General features: G+C 41.4%; 1 protein-coding gene across 1 annotated transcript in view; it reads right to left on the bottom strand.

Annotated features, from left to right (window-relative positions):
* The window catches only part of plxnb2b (plexin b2b), a 159473-nt gene that overhangs the window by 115722 nt on the left and 27385 nt on the right, over positions 1 to 16366 (bottom strand). The window contains exon 2 of the mRNA XM_008432784.3: positions 8137 to 8323. The gene's annotated coding sequence lies outside the window, so the exon portion shown is untranslated. The remainder of the gene's footprint in view (positions 1 to 8136; positions 8324 to 16366) is intronic.

The raw sequence follows: 16366 nt of genomic DNA, 5'->3' as shown, positions 1-16366 counted from the left end.
CATTACCCCCAATACCCGCTTACTGCTAGCGACGCTTAGCCCGGGCCCCCACCTAATGGGCCATAATATCATTTTACGCCATGTTCCAGCTCCTTATGCCAGATCTAAACATAACTGTGTCGCCAAGGCACAATAAAAACAGATATATTTCTTTATTACTCCTCACAAAGCATATCACCAGACCTGAGCACCCCTTCGAAGGAAACTAATATCTACAGGAAGCTGCTCTTTTCCTTGCCTCATTTAGAGCAGACGCGCCGTTATTACTCTGAGCTGCACTCTGCCGGCCTCACACTCCCCATGCCGTTCACTCAAAAAGTAATGGATGTTTTATTATAATAAAATGAATACAATATCTTCGCCATAAATAGCGTACTTAAAAAGGCATTTTCTCTGCCTCCAAATATGTCTGGATGTCCATCATGCCTCAGGCTATCAGGCGCTACATGTTTAATTCAGAGTCACAGCCAGTTGCGGCTTGTGTGACACTGTATAGATGAAAACAGTAACACGTCCAACCTTTGCTCACCTTTGACTTTCCGTTCTATTCACCCAATAATAACACGGTGCACCTTCTAACAAGAGGTCACGGAGACTCATTACTTCGGTTGAAAGCTGAGGAAAGAATTATCGCCTGGGTTTTCTGCCCATTCATTTTCTTCATGTCCTGGGTTAGATACAGACATGCGATGAGCAAATTCAGGCAATTTTACATTCAAGCAGTAGACAGTCAGAGACTGTATACAATAGTTTAATATGTCTGCAGTTTATTACGGCTGCAGGAGAGTGAGAGAAAGCAAGACTTAAAGATAACAGGAAAGCTTGACCGAGCACAACCAAATAGCAAAGTTCTTTTAAGCTTCCAGCCTTTGACATGGAAATATGCTGGATTTGGAATTTGTTGGCAGCTTTTTGGGAATTACAGTTAAAGTAAAGATTTACTTTCTTTAGCCAATATTCACAGGAAGTGGGGTTTACATTTAGTAAAGTAATATAGAATACTAAAGTCAATTTAGATAGAAAGTCCAAAATAAATATTTTAAAAGTAGCAGAAAGTAAATGTTTTAAATGACAATAGATGTAGTAACATTGCCTCACCATCCTATACAAATAAATATTGACTACTAAAACCACTTGAAGTCCGGCAAAAATGTTCTAATCTGCAATTGCAGGAAGCATAAGCACAAACAGGATTCAGATTTCAGATTTATTCCTATCCCAAATTGGGCAATTGATGTTGCAGCGAGTAAAAAAAACATGAGACAAAGTATCAAGGATAAAAAAAAAAATGACTAAAAAATAAAAAACACCAATATTGCAACAATATTGTCACTCTTTGGTGATGAAGTTGTTACTGTGTGAAAACAACTGTTATTTTTATTATCAAAGATTTGTTGAAAACTGAAACTAGAGGAACAGAAAGAGCCGTTAACAGCTTCAAGAAAGAAAACAGTTCTCTGATGTTCAGGCTGTTACAACAAGGAATGAGACATCAGCAGATAACAGGAAGCCGAACGTCTTACAGCAGAGTTGCTCTGTTTTTGTACATTTTGACAGTCTGACTCCACCTGCCAGGAAGCACGCTGGAAAAACAAATGTCTGTTTGTTGGAAATCTCAACAAAAGTAAAGGACCACCAACTCCACACAGAATATATAAAGAAAAGGCAGCTTTATTTATGTTAAATGCGCCAATAGTGCAAAAATATATATATCGCATTTTTAAAAAAAGTCTTCCATCATGTTGTATTTATTTGACATATTGGTGAAATCATATCAAAGACTATGCATGAAGTGGTATCTCCCCTAGTCTGTAGCAGCAATAGTATTGCTAATTTTTGTGATAACAATTACAACTGATCTACATTATCCTGACTCCTTTCTTTATTTTTCATCGTTGCAATGTCCTCATATTTTCTGCAAGCTTCTCATCCAGTAAGATATGTATCTGACGAGGGCACAAAGGGCAGCAAGAGTCCCTGCGACTGGCCAAATACATGATTGGTATGCAGAGTTTGAATGCTTGTCGCTCGATATACAACACCTCATCAATAACTGCATCCAAGCACTCTTTCTACAATAATAATTTTGCAGACACCGTTACCGAGATGATGATTGAAGTTCAGTATATTGAGAAACTCTAGTCTTTTAAAAATGGAACTGTGCAACAAAAAAAAAGGCTACCCAAGACACCTGTGTAGTTACCATAAAGTAATGATTTAACAATCTGGTGTAACCATCAACAATGATATTAATTTTAAATGTCTTGTTGGGAAAAATCTGGTTTCATTTATAAATGCCAATGCCTTAGACCATGGAGGATTTTACGTCATTTGTGGATTTTTTGGGGATACGGAAAGAGCTCAACAACTTTGAACTTTTTGAATATTCATTGTCATATTAGGTAATTTGTACGTCAAATTTATGCAGAAAGCAGGAAAACCCCAGCTTGTATCAACTCAAATCTGTCAAATAAAAATACAACAAAATCTCAATTTAGAGAAGAACCTTTTTATTAACAAATAATCCTGAACTACACAAGGACCGTAACACCATTATCCCATACACACACACACACACATATATATATATATCCTAAGGTCAGACCAGGCTATTTACACTATGAGGCGGATGAGACGAGCAAAATCCAAGGGGTGATGGGATGTGCGTGTGCGTGTGCGTGTGTGTGCGTGCGAATGTGTGTGAAGACGTATAGAGATGGAGGCAGACGAGAAGTTGGGGGAATCCAATCTCTCACACTGAGGAGCAGAGACAGGTGGGCAGATATGCCCCAAACTGAGGATAACCCCTGCAGTATCCAAAAGTGAAATGACAGGATTACAGGGGCATTAGGAAACCTGCTGAAACTGTTTATAATGCTGTTTATGGTTGGAAGTCACGCTGGCAAAAGAAAAATAAATAAATAAAAAATGTTTTACTAATGAAAATATGGACAAGCTTCTTCTCAGTTATTGAGTGGAAAATTCAAGGACAGGAGCCTCTTGCTCCATTCACAGCGGTGAGTTGATGTTGCCCACCTGACAGATTCTTAGAACAAATATATTTATATACAACAACAACAACAACAAAAAGATGCGTCTTTATCACAGTTTTCTGCCCAAACCTTTTAACACTTGTGACAGTAAACATAAGCCCCACTATCCTGGTTGAGAACGGGATTATTGTTGTGTCAACAAACCCCCATAGATAATAGTAATTACTGCCCTGGCTGCTGCGCCATCAGACTGAGGCAACTTCACTAGCTGACAGCTTGGTCCTAATTACCGAGAACCACCAATTACGAGCTTCATTTCATTATTTATATTCCACGGAGCGACCAAATAAAAGAGACTTCAGTTACTCCGAGCGCTCACATCTCTGGCAGCTGCAGAGGAGCGTCCAGAGACCTGCTGAATCACTCTCACTTTTTTGTTTTTTTTGGGGGGGGTTCCTGATGATAAGCTAGTAACCAGGCAAACAGAGAACTGATGGTGCACATATATGCAAAACAACTGCAGTTCCAGAAGGGAACTGCAGTGACTTTGTTTTTGTCAGCCACAGGAAGTAATTTAGTTACATAGAAAGTGCGTTATCTACTCCTCCACTAGCAGTTTAAACCATTCCACAACTTTATATGTGCAGAAATGAAACGACAAAACCGCTCCAATTTTAAAGCCGTCTCCAAAAATATTGAAATAAACACCGGCTTCTTATCGGGTAAGTGTATTCAACCACACTGATTTGCACAGATGTTCCCCATCACCCCGACTGCCAAGCAGCGTCCAGTGATGGCTGACAGGAGGGAGGCAAGGAGAGGGCTCGGGGCGGGGGTGTGAAATTCGGCTATTCCTGCTCCAGTGATTTCTCCGGAAACTTGGCAGATCATTGTGGAGATTTGTACGTCTGTGGATTTGACATGAGACTGTTTGAGAGGCTCGTCTGGAATCCGTCTTTCAACGAGCCATCCCTTCGTCCTCCCCTCGCTGCTCATGTTATGTTCCTATAATTCCTGAAGGCCACAATTCCCAGCCTAACAAAAGCTGCAGATGTGGCGATTATCTCGGGGGTATTTTATGGCTCGTACGATCCACTGAAAGACGACTGTTATTACACCTGCTGATTAAAAAAAAACAAAAAACAAATAGACACGTGTGTGTGTGTGTGTGTAGAAGCTGCAAAATAGGCAGAGCAGACAAAAAAGAAGAAAAAAAAGCATCTGCACAATCTATTCAGACATCTGCAATTGCACACCTTGTTGATCTCTATGATTCAGTGCAAATTCAGTGATTCACAGGATGAGCTGAAACGGAAACTCGCACTCAAAGCTGTAAAGCATGCAGAGGTAACACACTCCAAAGAGATAACCTATCACCAAAACAAAAATAATGGAAACATAATTACAAAAAAGGTACGTTCCACTGGAGAAATCCAAAGCTCTTAGCATGTAGATGACAGCTGCACGGGGCAGGCCTTGTTTGCACGGACTGGAGAGGAGCAGTATATGTGGCCTGGAGGCCGGATCCGTTCCAACTGTGCCCTGGCATGAAAACGATCAGCGCGGTCCGACTCGACAGCTTGGATATTTGCAGGGGGGCGATGGAAAACTGGAACGTTGCAGCACCGTGTTGGAGGTGGGGGAGGTGGGCCGGCGGGCGGAGGGGCGGTGATGAGTCAGGAACAAGGTGGTTTCTATTATTTTGGGTCCGCAAGGACGTGACATTTCCAAAGTCTGATGAACAAGACCGAACAGCAGCGGGTGAAAGAGGTGCCATTTCTGTGGGGGCCAGAGGCAGCCAAGTTTATCCACCAGCACATGTGTCTGGAGGACATATGAGCATTTTTAACCATTTCCAGACATTTATTAGGCATCTGTACACACTGCAACATTCAAAACCTGCATGGTGATGATGCATCTTTAAAGCCTGGAGTTAGTTTATGTAATTATCATTGGAGACAAAAAAAAAAAACAGGTCTGAGGTTGTGCAGCTCATGGAAGGAAAAACAAAACTAAGAATGAAAGTCAAAAGACAATGACGAGCAGCCCTGCAAGAAAAAAACAACTTTTTTAGCATGACAAGTTTATTTAATCTTATCTTGTTTCCATTGTCGTCATCATCCATCTTCACTTACAAAGAGTCACAGTTTGGGATCTTCCTTTATACTAAAGAAATGCAGGAGGTTTTCACAACCAAAAATCATTTTAAAAAGTGATGCAATGACAAACCTGCTGGTTATGGGAAAATCTTCAGTTTAGCCTGCTTTGATCACCGACAAGAAAATTAAAAATCTTATCAGTGTGGTTGATGTTACTGACTGAAGACTCAAAGTTCAGTGTTTTTAGGATCAATGACAAAGTAGAAACAAAAAAAGTGGACAAAGAGACGCAAAGAGATGTTTTAAAGCAAACCATTTTGTAGGACATAGAGGCACGTCTGAAGTTTGTTAAGCAGATAACAGAAAAAGGTGAACGGAGAACAGAAAAGGCGCTTTGTTCCATCTCTTCAAACTATAAATCTGTCCGTCATCCTGGCAGCCTTTAATAAGTCTCAGTGGTAAGGTAAGGCTCTTCCTCTGAGGAACAGACGGAGTGTCATTTTAGCACTATGTGCAACACTAACTTGAAACAGCAGTTTAAAAGGTCAAATCAAAAATCATTAATACAGTAAATCCCTATTTTACACAGATTGGACTCTCAAACACACACTGCTCCTAAAATAAATAGATTTTCTTTTCTATTACTGAAGCTACTGTGGCTAAAGCGAAAGCAAAATCAGTTAAACTCTGTATCAAGCCATGTCAAAGAAACAGCAAGAACCAGAAAATCAGACAACAAATTTTGATCTGTGCAGCTCAATTTGAAGTTTCACAAGACAACACTGCCCCACGAACGGCTTCGATTACCATTTGCTATACAGAATAACAGGGAAAATGCAATTTTTTTTTAATTTAAAAAAAAAAAATGTAAAATTTACAACATTCTGTTGCACAAGAGAATAGAAAGCTACAGGCCCCACCCTGTCCCCAGGGGGTAAAAAAAACAACATTTGTTTGATTTGGTGCATGCTAATTCGTTCATCCCCAACGTAGCTCTTTGCTCGGGGTTGAGCCGATGCAAAGCCTCCTGGGAAAAATGATTGACACTTCTTAATCCTCATGGATAGCAAAAAGCATGTCATTACCATGACATTTATACCATCTTCTGGGACATGAGATGAAGAGTGTAAACAACAAAAGGGATAAACTGCGAAAACTCCATAAATAAGGAGTGCGAATGTTTAATGGGATGTATTTTTGGGTCACACGTGTAGTTTAAATATTTCATTCTGGTTGTGCTCGCTTAATAGAACGGGGATGGAGAGATGCCTGCGCTCTGGCACCTGGGGTAGCCAAGATTTAAAATTATCCAACATTTTATTTATCTGTAACAGAGGGCTGGCTGGTGTACACAGAGGACTGCAGGAAATGTGATGGAAAGTGGAGCACAACAGTAATGACCAAAGCAAACAGCTGATAATGAGGAAGATGCATGGAGGGGGTGGGGGGGAAAGGAGTCATCTGTCAAGTTAAGCACTACACAGATGAGTAAGAGGCATCCAGAGAAATCAGCAACTCCTCAAGCTTTCTGACAGCTTTGGGACTTAAACATCACAGAAACTGTTTGTGACAAAGTGAGAAATATCAGACAAGCCTCGATATATCAGTCACAATTATGTCGCGACGTTTCTTCACCTTAATTCATCTCTTTGACTTGGATGAGCGGAGCGGCGTTTCTCCTCTTCAATTAAAACGCGTAAAGAAAAAGTTTTAACAACGCTCTCCATAAAAACTGTTACAGCAGCAGTTAATTACTGGGGATCTTCAGCTAATGAGCATCGGAGCACACTTAATTACTCATATCCCTTCATAAACAAACAGATCTTAATAGAGCGCACGTAAAGTTTCACCAGAACAGACCGAGTTAGTACTTTGAGAACTTGCCTCAACTTGTAGGACACAGCTTGGCTTGTAATTGGGCCATTGTTTGCTGAAACGGAGCACTGACCGTTTATTGTCCAGCAATGCTCCACATCCATAACACAACAAACAAACAAAAACACCTGCTGGTATTTTGGAGGTAGCTCCTGCCAGCAAACGTCCCAGGTGAGATGAGCTGCTATCTGCTGGGTAACAGAACTACTACTTCTTCTTGATGCTGTTCAGAGCTTTTAATACAGATAAACAACAGGGAGCAAAACGGTTAACAAGTGAAAAGAGGAGGCTCGACTGATTACTGGGTTCCTACGCACATTTCAGGTAACAACACCATACATCTGGACATTATTTTTCTGTCTGTTAAAACTCATTTTTCAAAGAAAGGAAGGAAGCTATACCACCTTAGTTTGAGAACTGCATGAAAAGGGATAAAGGTAGCTAAAAACGCTTTAGTTTAATAGTCACCATTTTCAAGTTGTATTGATGTAGAATTATAATTTAACATCTAAAACTGGGGAGCTTTATCCCTTGAAACTGTGGGATATAAAATGAAGTACTGAAAGTACTTTTTTTTTTTATAGTTTTTTTTCTCCGTCCTTATTCAGACCTGAAAAACCACCATTTCAAATTCAATACCTTTTCAGACAGCATAGGAACCCTGTAATTATACCACCTCCACACCATTAGCTCCACACCCTGCTGTTTACTCAAAGCAGCTTGATACACTGAGGCCTGGCCTGAAACTGATTCACCCATCAGGAGAAAAACAGGAGCTGAAATGCTTTTTTTCCCCCTCCCCCCTCCCACCTTGGTTGCTACCCAATGGGAAACCCTAAAAATTACTTTAATCCAACTGTGTTTTAGTGAGGACAAAGGGTGTGAGAGCAGAGTGTGAGCCAGAGAAAGTGAGGAAACACAGGGACCAAGTCTGCAGAGTCTAGCAGCAAAAAAAATAGCTTAAGATAGAGTATACAAATTGTGACAAGTTTTTATTAACAAAAAAAAGAAAAGAAAAGTGTGACGGGCAGAGCTGGTGATCCAGAAAACAGCTAGACTCCGATGAATTTTTCTTTGCTCAGAAAAAAAAAAAGTAAAAGAATATAGCAAAGTGGTGCAAGTAAATGAGAGGATAAGTGAAAATAAAACGACCTTGGGTTGCTACTCACTAGAGAGAGGCCGACAGGGGTGCTGGGTGCGTCTTGGCTGCTGGAGTGGAACAGAGTAGGGTGCAGCGGCGGCTGCACAGTGTGCGCTCGCTGGACACTTCAATCACAGGTAGCCGCAGCCCCGGGCGAACTTGGCCAATTAGCCACACACTGCCGCTGACCCCCGGCTTCATTAAGGGCTCGGGCTCTGGAGGGGGAAGAAAGAGGGGAGGATTAGAAGGTGAGAGGGGAGACTGTCGTTACTGGCGACGGTTTGAGAAGACGCGTCTACACCTTATGCTTAAGGTGGGACTGAAGGTTACAGCTGAACACAATCAAGTGTGGGAAATGGACTCAACTCCGCATGTACCCACCCACCTCAAAAGTCACACTCCCCACGTCCATGAGGGTTTACACCTGCAGCAAAGGCGGTGGAGGTGAGAGTTGGAGCTACAGAGGCCAGAGGGCAACGCCACACCCCCAACCCTAAAACACAGCTGCAGTGACAGCAACAGGTGTGGTGGCCGGCAGACATGCAATTATCAGGCTGAGATTCTGCTCTTCATGACAGAGACAACAGCGGATCAGAGGGAAGATTAGAGTTACAGGGGGAGAGGAGAGGAGCGGGACGGGACGGGAGGAGACCGAGATGAGAGGGAAGAGGGGAGGATGCACTACTACGAGTCCCTAGAGGATGGAAGGAAAAAGAGTTTCTGTTCTGCTCTTTTGATCGGCAATTCCTCAGAAACTGAAGAAAATGCAGATCAAAAGCCAGCCCCGCGCTGTCAATCACAAGTTTACTTTCACACATCAGCAAGAAGGTGATTAGTTTTGACCTTTAGAGGACTTTCAATGATTTTTTTTTTCCTCGATTATGAAAAAATAAAATACACCTCACTGATATTTAGTTGCATTCTGGCTCAATTCTGGTTGTATATCTGAATATAGCTTTTCTTCGAAATAGTAGAGCTCAATCAAACCGTTTAGGTTCCTGCCAGAGATTTAGCTTTTAAGCAAAGGTTATGCATTTTCAGCACAGTTACATTTGAGGCCAACATGGAGCAGGCCTCAGGATCATCGTCTTGTACAGACGCCAACTTGGATCAACCATCTGTTTGTTGAGTTTAGGTGCCTACAACTCATCCACTTCACTATTGCAATTCACTACTACACCTGGAAGTAAACAGCAGCACACAATGAGTTCATGTTTTACGGCTTTACTTTGATCTTCAAAGACTCTTATTATGTCCAAATTGGTCACCATTTTCTCTCGTCTGGCCTTTTACAGTAAGTTTTAGACTACTGGTCAGCAACCTCTCAAGTCTATGATGATGTAAGCGTCACTTTCCTGTGGATCGACCAGACGGATGCATCCTCCAGATTATTATAGAGCTCAGATACGTACCATCAGGACAACAATCCCAAACACACATTAAAACTGGTTTTGGATTGGATAAAGCAGACCAACATTAACCTCCTGGAATGGCTCCAGCCTCAAATGTTTTGACAATTTATGGACTTTGCTTAAAAGCTTAGTCCCAGGACATGAACCAAATATAAATGTGCTCCACCAATTATGATTAAAAGAATAGTATGCAGCCAGATTTATATCAGTAGCTTGCTTATGGCTGTAGAAAGCTGGAAGCAGCTCTGATGTTTACTATGGAATACTTATCAGAAATGTAATCTGTGTGAATATACTGTATTTATTAAAGGGCAGTATTATGTATTTTCCAGGAACATAGTGCCATTTTGGATTGGATTTTAGTTAAGACACTCCGTTTTCAGTATGTCATCACAACGTGGCTCCTTTATTAACCCTTTAACGACGTTTTTACCAGCATTGCACCGAGATGTAGCTCGTAAATTGATCTCTACTGATTCACAGTTCCACCAGCTGTTTGCCAATTGCTCCAGGTTAGTCTGAAGGAGCTGAGTGAGGGAGCAGCGGGGGTATGCTGCTCTATCAGGTGATAGCTCGGAAGCTGCAGCAGCAAGGAGGAGCTTCGTCCTCGAAGGCAGTGCTCTGTTCCACCAAGCGTTTTGAACATCTGAATGGTTTGCTCAAACGTGCATTAAAGAATCAAGGCAACACTCCAGCTATGTTTTTAAGGAGGTCATAACATAACACAATTTAAAGCTCAAAAAAGTTGATTTCGCATACTATTGCCCCTTTTTGTGAGATTTCAAACCTGGGATGGAATAGGGAACACACATTATATGGCTCAAGTCATATAATTTCTTCATCACCAAAACAGGTAAAATGCATAATTAAAAGCACATTAATATCCCATTTAAATCAATAATAATAATAAGTGCATGCATTCATTTACCAGCATTGTATACTTTAGGGTTCTGCAGCAGGAATGAATTTACTCAGGGTAGTGGTCTGAGGAGACCTCATACAAGTTTGCACGACACTTATAAAAAGCCAAAGCATCTCGTGTCATTTCAGAGTAGGTGGAGCAGTTTGTGGCCACAGTTAGGCTCGGCAACAGTTAGTCATATACAAATGTTTTTCTCCCTTACGAAAGCAGAAATCCACATGGGACTTGTGCCTGCGTCACATTCACTGTGGAAACCTCAGAGGTGCCGTAGGAGTGGGGTGCTTCATACCAGTGTTCCTTCTGATTACAGGGCTTTGACCTAGCTAAAAAAAATGTTTATAAGGTGGGCTACCAGAATAGTAATAACTACTGTCAGAACGTTTTTATGCTCGGGTGGAGGAGATACCAGGCCTTTATTTAAAACAAGCCCAGGATAAAAGATCAATGGCCCAAGTCAGAGCAAGAATTGGAGGGAAAAGTTCGCAAACATGGTGGGAGATTATGAGGGGGGGAGCATGTATGAGTAAATGAGGTGGGGGGAATGGAGAGAGCGCCAACGAAGAGGGATCTAGCTCATCTGGGTGCTAGTGGCTTATTGATCGGAGAAGACACACAGCTCCGAGCCATTCATCACAGGCCACTCTCAGGTCCTTAGATAAGTCCTGTGATAGTGCCTGCTTGCCGAGCAGCTGCAACTGGCCATATCCATTATCGCTCAAACGAAGCCCACTACCCTGGGAATAGGCATGGAAAGGGCTGCCGGGTGACATGGCAGAAGGAAGGCTGGATTCAAAATAGAAACGAAGCCTGTGGTTAAGGGCCTGTGGCTGAGGCTAATGCCTACAAAGGCAAAAGCTGCAGTAGAAGGGCTGGAGTTTGATGAAAAATCGTGCCCTAACAGCCACAAACGAAATGAGAAATTCTCTGTTTGCACCAGCAGGAGGTGGGAACTTTTTTTTTTATGGCCCTATTGTTTCCATTTCTCGGTCAAACGCTATTAGCAAAGCTGTTTTGTAGCAGATAGTACACAAACCAGCCGAGCGACAGGCAGCTCTGAAAACCGCTGAGTGGTTCTGACTGTATGTATGACTGAACGCGAGTGTGTATGTGTATAAAGGAGAATTCCCCAACTGGGCAGGTGGGGATCAGCCATAATGAGCCATGCAGGGAAAGAAGACAGAAAGGGAGGGCAGGAAAAAAAAGATGACAGGAGGAGTGATGGCGACAGGCTCAGAGCCAGAGACAGGGCCCCAAAAGAGCAATTACAGGAGCTCCAGAGAAGGTGTGGGCCTCGTCCCAAGGCATGGTTTCAAACAGCACAAAGCCCTGCCAGACATGTACTCACAGGCAAACACACACAGACACATGTATACTGGATTTATATACCGTTCTTATGTCAAAATACTATAGTTTATATACAGAAGTTTACTTTGATGCCCAGGTGTCCTTCTCTACAAAGGCCAGAGTTTAAATAAGGGTATTAAGGAGAGGAACAAAAAACAAAGGATGGATAGATGGTGGTCAAGTGCATTAAACACAGACGAAAAATCCACATCCATTCATCCGTTAGATGGATGAATGTATAGATAAATAATTTGAAAGACGAACGGACAGACAGGCAAGAATTGATCGACGACTGACAAATTGATGGTCTAATGGTAGGATACATGGATAAACAAATAGCTGGATGTGTGAATGGTAGGCCTGTCACAATAAACAATAAATCAATTAATTACATGATAGATTAAAGCAAATGCAACAATTTTCATTTGATTTATCGTTTTTCTCATTTTACCAAAAACTGCATGATAAAAGTCGGCAGTCTGGTGCTCTGGTCTTTTTTGAAAGACAATTTTGTTTACAGAGACTTCATAATTAATTTCATTTGTTGTGGTTTTTATTATTCATTTTTGGATATTTCAAATGAAGTCTCTGTAAACAAAATTATTTCCTTATATGTTTTGTTTATTATTGTCATTTTGAGCAACTTATTAAGAGATGCACCGATTGATCGCATGACAAATGAAAATAAACTACATTTTTATTTGTCTTCCAGTTCCAGTATTTAAACATTCAATAAAATGTAATGTTTATTGATCCCTGAGAATGTGTTCTTGCCTTCATTAGCATTAATTGAAAATGGTCTCAAAACAATATTATCGTTTATCGCAATAAGCTCTAGGACAATTTATCGTCCAGCAAAATGTGTTTTCGTGACAAAAAAAAAATCGGGCAGACAAGTGGTTGGATTAATGGAAAACTGAAACAGACAGACAGATCATTTAATCAATGAAACGGGGCATAAAGTCTTAAAATATGAATCAAATGAAATGGCTGTTAGAATCCGTAGGAGCAACAGAGACGGGGTGAAATGGGAAGTAAGGAAGCAGGAGGGAATATTTTCAAGTGTAAAACATCAGCTTGCTACATGCTGCACATGTTTGTACCGGTAGAGTCTGTGCTGCTCTGAAGCGGCTTCCTAACACCAAGGCTGAAAAAAAAGCCCAAACTAGAAAGGCTCTGGTCCGCACGCCGAAAACTTTCAAGTGAATTCTGCTGCGACTGGTGGGCGCTAAACAACAGTGAACGGTCTGGACAGCCTCTCACCATGGTTTCCATCACAAACAGGGCTCTGAAATGGCTTCTGAAGGCAACCATTTTTGGCCTTCTCCACTCCACCACTTAAAGGAGAATGACAAGACGGGGAGAGCAGACGCAAATGACGGGAGAACGAGAGAAGATATGCAAACAGATATGTGGGGGAGAAGAAATTAAATTAAGAGAAAAGTTCTTGCGCACCGGTACGGACCATTGATTTCCCATTCTCTTGGAAAGATTTAATGAGCTTAAATAGGAGGCTGGTTTGACACTGCCACAATGACTCTGAGAAAGCTCCCTGTGAGAGGAAATCGTTCAGAGGCTGTGACGGCTACCAGAGAGAGGGGAGGGAGCGAGGAGGGAGATAAGATGCAGGGAGGGAGGGAATGTTTTCATGCCAAAGTAGGAGACATGAGGAAGACAGATGTTGGATTATGCTTGGGAAATGGTCCACGGCTAGCTTTACTTGTCTAGTTCTCAATGAGCAGGGGAGACGGGGGTGGGAGGGAGGGAGGTGAGGATGAAGGATGAAAGGGATTAGAGCAAGAGAGGCAGATGCTGAAAGAGGCTAAAAGGTGGTCTACATTCAACTGAGCTGCCAAGTTATGTAGGTGCTTACTCACAACAGGCGCTCATTATAACCCAACGATCTCCGAGGTGATTGACAGTTCCTGCTCGACTGCGGCGCTTCACCTCATTACTTCCTGGATGACCTCCCTACGAGCCATTGAAGAGATGCAATTGCTTAGCAGCCATCTTGTTTTCCAACCCTCCCCTCTCACTATCGCACCTCCGTAGGCAGGAGCGCCGTAGCAACTTCCGAGAGCAGAGTCCTCGGGCGCTTCACCGCGCTCTGCCGCTGATGAGGGCCCCAGTGGGAATCATCAGTAGCCGTTTTATGAAGCTGTCTGGCAGAGTGAACGCGCTCAGCGTCCCGCCACTTTCATTTCTTTTTTTTTTGCAGGCAATCACGGTAATAGGAAAGTGGACTCAGGCATAGCTGTGAGCCGGTACCGAAGGGATGAGGGCTTCCCTTCGCCAACTGTTGGATGCCACAGCGTGTTCAGTGACTTCCTTCATCCAAACTTAAATTAAGAGCCGCTTTACCCTGGAGATGCACTTGCTCCAGATGATAAAAATGGGAACATCTCTGATGGAAGTAAGTTATTGGGTCACTCTGTTAAAGCATTGCAAAAGTATTTATCCTGAGATTAATTTACACAGATTCCCTCTTCACTAATTAGATTACAGACATTTTTTAAGGGCATCAGAGTAGAGGTGGTTGACTATATATTTACCGTATTTTCCGCACTATAAGGCGCACCTAAAAACCGTCAATTTCCCCAAAAGCTGACAGTGCGCCTTATAATCCGGTGCTCCTTATATATGGACCAATATTGAGCCAAAGCAGGTCTAGCAACTACGGTAAGCAGCCGGCGACTTCATTTTCGTAGAAGAAGAAGCGTGCGGTGCATGCTGGGATAGTTGTCAGAACGCTGGTTTGTAATCTATTAATAAAGTTTGACTGACCTATCTACCTACTGATCGTCTAGAATCAGGTCGTCTGCAGGTTATTTAGCCCCACGTTCGCTACAAACATGCTGTGCGCATGTGAGTGAAGCAGAACCCGGTTACAGATGCATAACGTAACTCCAGCCTCTACTGTAGCGTCTATTTTATGCGCCTTATAATGCGGTGCGCCTTATATGAAAAAAGTTTTAAAATAGGCCATTCATTGAAGATGTGGCTTATAATCCAGAGCGCCTTATAGTGCGGAAAATACGGTACTTAAAAAAATAGTTCTAAAACTATGTACCCTCGTTTTTCTTCTTCAGAGTTGAGCTCCACGTTGTGTTTGTCCAACACGCAAACCCCCAGTAAGAATCACGTTGAAGTTTGTGTTTGGATAATGACAATTTGAAAATGCTCAATGGGAGCAAGGTTTCCCTCAGAAAACTTGCTAAGCCTGGTGGTTGGGGGGCTCGGCGGGCATTCATCCAGCGGCCCATTGTGTTTTTGATTTAAAAAATGTTTAAAGTTGACAGGAAATTTGAAAATATCACTTGATAATTATGTGTTATTGGACGATATATAATAATATCTGAACAACTAGAAAGTCTTAAAAAATGCAAACATTAAAAAAAAACTTAAATAAGCAATGCTAAGCCTGGTGGGGTCACAAGTAAAGCCTGGTGGCTCGCTAGGTTTATAATACCCTGGGGAGTAAACCCTTTTGCAACTCTTGGTATAAAATTGCCAGCCTACTGATTGATATGTTTCAGTAACACAATTCTGTAACTTTGTAATTGAAACATATTTGCTTTGTGTAAAAACCAACTAAGAAAAAAAAAAAAGTTATCATGAGACAGAATGGGACCCGGTACTTCAGTTTAATACAACAGGTTTCTGCGAACTGACTCGGAAAAAAGCCTCATTTCCGCAAAAATAGCCAATAAAACGTGAGTTTTCAATTAAAGCATTGATTTATAACAAAATTATTCAGGGCAATTTGATGCTAGCTACATTCAGATTTAATTATGCAAGATCTGCAGAGTTTGCATGTGCAGTGAGGCAAAGAAGAGTTCCTCCGTACTTTACACAAATTTAGATTGATTGCTTATATCTGGATTTCTGCTGGATACAGAACATTTCCGAAAATCATGTAATAAATTGTGGTTTTGATGTTTAGTCATACATACCCACACGTGGAATAGATAAGTGATTCTGCATAAATACAGCATTTTGCAAAATAACATTTGAACCTTTTTTTCCTCTAGTTTGTCCAATAACTACAAACTTAATGTGCTATCTTGATTTTACAAAATGTGCATATCTGTGTAGTGAAAACAGTAAGTTTTCTTATTTTTTTTAATTAATGCAAGTGAAAACAAAACAAAAACAAAACCTGTCTAGAGTTCATTTCTACTCTGCTCCTTTAAATCCGGTACCCTTAAATAAAATCAGTGGAGCCTATTAACATCAAAACTCCTATAATTGGTAAACAGAATCCAGATGGCATCAACTTAATCCAGATTTTAACAAAACACTTTTTCCAAGCTATTTCATAATTATAGATTACTTTCTATGACAGAAGCCAAACCTAATGAAATATTTTAAACATTGATGGTGAAAAAAACGAAACAAAAAAAGGCAGAAAAACTTAGCCAGTAGGATTTATTTATTTATTTATTTTACCAAAAGCTGTATTTCAGAAGCCTGCGTATGCATTTAGCACCAGGACGTTTCAAAGTGTAGAGGTGTTTTTCTTCCAACAAAAATCTGTTTCCCAAATCAAGAGCACAAAGACAGAGTTCATCAGTTTCTGA

The sequence above is a fragment of the Poecilia reticulata genome, chromosome 6 (assembly GCF_904066995.2).
Source record: "Poecilia reticulata chromosome 6, P_reticulata-male-v2, whole genome shotgun sequence".
Taxonomy (NCBI): Eukaryota; Metazoa; Chordata; class Actinopteri; order Cyprinodontiformes; family Poeciliidae; genus Poecilia; species Poecilia reticulata.
Note: the sequence above shows the minus strand (reverse complement) of the source record. Positions and strands in the feature narration are given on the sequence as shown.